General features: G+C 44.2%; 1 protein-coding gene across 1 annotated transcript in view; it reads right to left on the bottom strand.

The window, feature by feature from the left end:
* pid1 (phosphotyrosine interaction domain containing 1) overlaps positions 1-7500 on the bottom strand; it is a 53997-nt gene that overhangs the window by 15568 nt on the left and 30929 nt on the right. The gene's annotated exons all lie outside the window — the stretch shown is intronic.

Here is a 7500-nt window from a genome sequence, read left to right on the forward strand (position 1 = left end):
TGTGCTGGAACTATAGTATGAATCGGAGGTGCTCCGATCGATCGATCGGCCACTGATTTTCACTGAATGAAAAAAACTCTCAGAGTTAAATTAACTTAGATTCTACAATATACAGTACATTGGGGGGGTCAAAGAGATAGAAATGCCATAAAGTAGCCGTAGCCTGTTACCCATTCTGGACGGGAACCCCTTTTGGTGTTTTAACTATAAGCATTATGTTATACTTTAGATATTGAAAAATATCGTAGCGCGCCACCGAGTGGCGCGCTACGAGCTTGTATAGGTCTGCTATTTTTTGAAATATACAAATCTTTGAACATATATTCTTTCAGATGACTTTTTTATTTTTATTTCGACAGGTCAAACAGCGGTGGTCCCTTGAAATGCAAAAGGGTTAGAAAATCACTGCCAGAGCCGTAAATATCTTCTCTTACGGTTGGTCCTTGGGCATATATTTTCAAATGGGGGGTCCCGCATGGCTAATGTGTCATTTTGGGGGTCCTTGACATGAACAACTGACACTACAAGGCCGCCTCTCTCTCGTCTCCATAGGCGGACAGACCCCAGAGAGAGTCTACAGTGCATACCCCTCTACACCACTACTGACAGTGTCTGTGGCTGGCTGGGGAACGCTGCATTCCTGAGGAGCCTGTTAACATTCCTCTGGACTTATTGAATCAGCACACACAGTACAGCTGGTTCCCCGATAGATAGATAAATAGATGGATAGATACCGCTCGCATGCAGACGTGTAGGAGTTTGTCTGAAACAGAAAGTGCTGCGCGTTTCGTTTACTCGTCGTGGTCGTTGCTGTTGTTTTGGCGACTTGTGACTGTGAGGCAAAATAGCAGACCTACAAGCTCGTAGCGCGCCACTCGGTGGCGCACTATGAGCTTGTAGATCTGATATATTTCACTTGACTTGTGACTGTGAGGCAGAAGAAGAAGAAAGCACACCATGGAGCTAGATCTCGCACCACCCCTTAAAACCCATTCTGACCGGAGATCAGATTCTAAAAATGTCTTCTACATCCTGACAGTTTTCTGAAATACCTCATGTTTCTATGTCAGTGATAGTCAAAAATAGCAGACCTACAAGCTACAAACTCGGTGGCGCGCTATGAGCTTGTAGATCTGCTATTCTTCAATAGCTAAATTATAACATAATATTTAAAACACCAAAAGGGGGTTCCCGCCCAAAATGGGTTAAAACCCATTTTGACCTGAGATCAGATTCTAAAAATGTCTTCTACATCCTGACAGTTTTCCGAAAAAGCTATGTTTCTATGTCAGTCGTTCTTCGATTTTTCAAAAATAGCAGACCTACAAGCTCGTAGCGCGCCACCGAGTGGCTTGTAGATCTGCTATTTTTCAATAGCTAAAGCATAACGTAATGCTAACACCAAAAAAGGGGTTCACGCCCAAAATGGGTTAACCTTAACTTACTATTTGCCATGTTTTACTATTTGGAAAAACCTATTTAACTAATTTAGACCTGATTCTACAAAAGATGGCTTCTAAATCCTGACAGTTTTCTGAAAAACCTATGTTTCTATATCAGTTGGTGCTCAACCTTTTTTCATGTCAAGGACCCCCAGAAATAATTCTGTATTTGGCTGCAGACCTCCTTCTGAAAATATGTAGTTCCAGGGACGACCTCCCAGAAGCAAAGATTTGAGTTAAAAACGTTCGCTCTGAAAGAATATATATTCAAAGATTTGCGCCACATTTTTTTAAATGCAAATGGTTGAAAATCACTGCCAAGAGCCGTGAAAAACCTTCTCTTATGGGGGTCCCTGGCATATATTTTCAAATGGGGGCTAATTAGTGTCAATTTGGGGGTCCTTGACAGTCTCAGCCATAGTCCAACAAAGCCGAAGCGGAAGGACTCCACTTTCCCATTTACCAGTCCAGTACTAGAACTTAACGACTGTAACAGTTTGGTTCGTACGGTACATACGTAGTACGTACGGTACTGGTGGCTTTCTCAGCTGGAGTCCAAAGTTTGGAGTCCAGCTGTAACAACAGTAGAATATCTGTAGAATGAAACTATGAGCATATACACTATAGAGTGCTATATGTCTAATTAATATGCTATCTAAATCACATACGTTTAGTCTTTGTCTGTGCCTGTAAGGTCGTTGAGGGCTAGTGCAAGTGCCACGGGCTGATGTCAGTCTATATCACTCTGCATAGTGTCTGATGAAACAGCATGAACAAAAAGAAAGATACTTAATTAACTTCAAAACAGCAGCAGGGAGGAACTGATCGTCGGATCGGAAAGAAGTCCCAAATAAGAACATCTGAGGGAAGCCCAAACCCCCCCCCCCCCCCCCCCCAGGAGGAAAGAGACACACGTTAACTTAAACCAGACTTTACACACACACACACACACACACACACACACACCCACACACACACAGGGGGGGGGGGGGTCGTCTCTCACCACACTGCTCCTACACGGTGTAACTATCACCATCATTGTGCATTGTGTTCTCCTCTAGTCTGTAGTACAAGTAGAACCACTGAGCCAACACTGTCTGAATGATATCACAATACCAAGTATTCCTACACACGCGTCACGCACGCACGCACACACACACACACACACACACACACACACACACACACACACACACACACACACACACACACACACACACACACACACACACACACACACACACACACACACACACACACACACACACACACACACACACACACACACACACACACACACACACACACACACACACACACACACACACACACACACACACACACACACACACACACACACACTCACACAGAATACCAAGCACAGAGCGAGACAAAGAACTTCTCTGCCTGACAGAGAAGATACAGCCATGCCAGAACGGGTCAATGAATGAACGAATGACATCATGGCTTAATCCTAGTGGTAAGGCAAATGTGAGTGGGTTCAAAATGTACAGCCGTTATTGGCACGTAAATGCACTTAAAGTACCAAAAGTAGAAAGAACTCGTTATGCAGAATGTCCCATTTCATGTTTTGAAAATAGCAGATCTACAAGCTCACAATGTGCCACATAGCGACGCATCGTGAGCTTGTAGATCGGCTATTTCAAAGGGCTGAAGTGTATACAGTATATAGGGCTGAAGTGGTTAATGTGTGTTTTGTAATATTGATCAAAATCTACAAAGTAACTATAGTAACTATGGTTGTCAAATAAGTGTAGTGGAGTAAAAGTACCTCTGAGATGTAGTGGAGTAGAAGTAAAACTACTAGAGTAGAAGTAAAACTGGCATACGCTCAAAAACTTAAAGAAGAAATATGTCTGCTCATTCAAGCTGAATATGTAGATGTAGCTCTAATCTAATCTCATGGCTTTAACGTTAAATGCATTTAAGTTGTATATGCTTCCAGTTTGCATGATTTAAGTTAATCTCATTAACTGTCTTGATAGGTGCTGTTCTTGTATACTGAATTAACCCATGGGGGTTTTTGCTAATGCTCTCTGATTTCTGCTTGGCATGCTTAGCATGCCGCTTCGACAACATTCACAGAATGTCTCCCAGAGCGCAGCAGAGCCTTTAACACAAAGTTTAACTGCAATACCATTTGTTGCAATAAATGGTGAATCTATACTTTGACGCCAGTGTTTTCCTGTCTAAATTTTTATTTAACTCTTTGTAAGAAAACGGACCTCTCTCAGAGATCAATAATGCTAAACAAACACACAACAAATACCAATTATTGTATGCAACCATGCACGATTAATATACTCAGCAAATTTCAGTCTGGAAGATCAATGGGAGTAATTTATCATGCGGCCCGCATGGTCGTAAAGTATTGGCACTGCTGATGAAACACTGAAACATTCCGTCATGCTATACAGAGCACACGGATGAAACACTGAAACATTCCGTCATGCTATACAGAGCACACGGATGAAACACTGAAACATTCCGTCATGCTATACAGAGCACACGGATGAAACACTGAAACATTCCGTCATGCTATACAGAGCACACGGATGAAACACTGAAACATTCCGTCATGCTATACAGAGCACACGGATGAAACACTGAAACATTCCGTCATGCTATACAGAGCACACGGATGAAACACTGAAACATTCCGTCATGCTACAGAGAAGCACACGGATGAAAATAGACCTCGTCCGCTCGCTGCCAGATCTTTTTAGGTCCTGTGATGACGATCCAGATTTGGAGAGATTACTATTTTTTTTCTTGTAGAGGTGATCCAACCCATCGGCCACCCATCGCTGATCGGACGATTTTCACTGCCAAATGCCTCGATCGGTGATCGGCAATTCAGACGATCTGGAGAAACCCATCTTTCCCATTCTGAACGGGAACCCCTTTTGGTGTTAGCATTATGTTATGCTTTAGCTATTGAAAAATCGAAGAACGACTGACATAGAAACATAGCTTTTTCAGAAAATTGTCAGGATGTAGAAGACATTTTTAGAATCTGATCTCAAGTCAAAATGGGTAAAAAATGGGTGGTAAAAAAAAAGTCAATCGGAGTCAAACGATCTTATACTATAGTATAAGATCGTTTTGCATCTTTGCGACAGGCCTAAACATTCTCTCCTTCGTCGTGGTTTTGACATATAATCATTTTGGAAATATTTGAATATTCAAAAACAATTGTTGATCGGGATCGTCCCAAAAAAGCCCTGATCGGAGCACGATGACATCACCACATGTTCAGCCAACTCAAAGTGCCTGAGCCAAGGTACAATATAACGTACACTATGTTAGTGGTGTGGTTATGGACTGATGGTAAACTGCCTCAGAAAAGGGAGCCACCCACATTTATATACGGTATATGTACAGACACCAGTGTAATCCAAAATGCTTGCAATGTCATTCACTGCAACACAGCCAGCCAACATATCCATGATAGTGAAAATGAAGTTGACCAAAACATACATGTCTGTCTGTCTGTCTGTCTGTCTGTCTGTCTGTCTGTCTGTCTGTAGCAAAATATTTTCTCAGCAGCATAAAGGTCTGTTCACATAAAAAAACCACACAAAGACACAGGACAGCTGCTATTGGCTCTGAGAGCCCCCGCCCAAGAGAGGGCCGAGACAAGAGTCTTGACCTCCACTTGGTCGCCATGGCAACCCTCGGCTCCCTGCCACGCACGCACGTACGGTAACGCGCGCACACACACACACACACACACACACACCCCTCAGCTCCCTGCCACCATCACCACAGCGCCGTTATGTAATCGAGGAGAGAGCTGGACCTGAGCCAGACAACAATTAGATGCATTTTGTCGGTCTCACACACACACACACACACACACACACACACACACACACACACACACACAATCCATGCTAGCAACTATGTTCCAGTTGGCCCATGCAGCGGCGAAGTTTCTGCCCCCTCGTTCACATGGAGACGAGGGTTCAATGCCTCCGCGGCACCGCCTGCATGGCGGTGGTCCCCTCACGGCTGGGAAAGTGGCAGAGAGGGGAGGGCTCTGATCGGACCCTACAAACCCGCTCAGATCAGCCAACGCAGGGAAGCTGGAAGTACCTTCACTAAAGAATGTCGGGAAAACAGTCCACACGTCCCAAACTCTTCTCCCTTCTGGCTCCGAAACTATATGAAATGCACTTCCCGTTGCAGTCAGAACTGCAGACTCACTCCCAACCTTCCGCCGTAGTCTGAAAACCCACCTCTTCAGACCCCCATCTTGGCCCGCAGCACTGGCCCTATAGCCTCGACAACCTTACAGGCGTAGGCAAAGGCTCAACTTATGTAACTTAGGTAGCATTTTATGTAGAGATAGCACTCCAGTGTACAGTGTATACGCATAGTTTCATTATATAGATAGTCCACTCTTAGGTTCTTAGCTTACATATGAGTCTTGACTATTTTTTATGTATTACCATGTGTTGTTCTTGCTTACTGTAAATCGCTCTGGATTAAGAGAGTCTGCTAAATGCCTAAAATGAGCAGATGACGGGCCGAAGGTCCGAGGCTGTGAAGTAGAGGCCAAGAGGGGAGCAGCCACTGGTGGGCAGACATACTGTATACTGTACATACTGTACATGCAGAGAGGGGAGCAGCCACTGGTGGGCAGACATACTGTATACTGTACATACTGTACATGCAGAGAGGGGAGCAGCCACTGGTGGGCAGACATACTGTATACTGTACATACTGTACATGCAGGAAGGCAGGTATTATTTCAAAGACGATGTGACGCATGCAGGAACCACAGGCCTGCACACAGACAGACAGACATGGAGGCGGGGTAGGCGAATGCACACACACACACACACACACACACACACACACACACACAGGAGATCAAAGAGAAGGAAGACCTGTAGGACGGTCATGGGGGGGGGGGGTGCATGGTATTCTCTGATAATAAATAGGTGTATTGGTATCCATGGCAACACTGCACACACCTCTCAGCTGCCTCAGGAGGAGCAGTGGAGAGACATTTAAACTGAACCGAGAGAGAGAGAGAGACATTCACACTGAACAGAGAGAGAGACGTTCACACTGAACAGAGAGAGAGAGAGAGAGAGAGACATTCACACTGAACAGAGAGAGAGAGACGTTCACACTGAACAGAGAGAGACATTTAAACTGAACAGAGAGAGAGACATTTAAACTGAATAGAGAGAGAGAGAGAGAGAGAGAGAGAGAGAGAGAGACATTCACACTGAACAGAGAGAGAGATATATTTAAACTGAACAGAGAGAGAGAGAGAGAGAGAGAGAGAGAGAGAGAGACATTCACACTGAACAGAGAGAGAGAGAGAGAGAGAGAGAGAGAGAGAGAGAGAGAGAGAGAGAGAGAGAGAGAGAGAGAGAGAGAGAGATAAGATACATATGCACTCAACAGAGAGAGAGAGACATTCACACTAAACAGAGAGATCCGGCTAATCACTTGTGGCGTCGTCAATTGTTTTCCTCAATTCCGTGCTCAGCCAATCAAGTCATCGCTATGGGGTACATACACATACACAAAGCTGGGCATGGGAGGGTCTGGCGCCCCTCAAAAAGTAATCAGTATTACTGTACTTGTGAGGACATCAGCATTTTGGGACTGTGATTTATGTTACATGGTATGCTGTTGCATGGTGGGAGATCTTTGGAGGAGAAGCATCATCATATACCACACGGTCCATGGCCTGTACATCTTGGACTGGAGTCCTAGTCTGAAGACCTTATGCAAGCTGGCAGTTATGCAGTACGATCTGGAAAAGTCTGAACTCCCACACAACAGGTGGGAACTGGCAGCCATGACAACCAACAGCCAATAGAAAAAATATCAGCCCACAAAAAAAGAAGGAAACAACTTAAGAGGAAAAATCACACTTGTGTGAAGTGAAAGAATCAGTGGTGGAATAATGTTGTACTTGAGTACAAGTATCAATACTGCACTATAGAAATACTGATCTGTTACAAGTAAAAGTCCGGAATTCAAAATGTACCTGAGTGAAAGTACAAAAGTA

Source organism: Protomyctophum bolini, assembly GCF_963924005.1.
Source record: "Protomyctophum bolini genome assembly, chromosome: 9".
NCBI lineage: Eukaryota > Metazoa > Chordata > Actinopteri > Myctophiformes > Myctophidae > Protomyctophum > Protomyctophum bolini.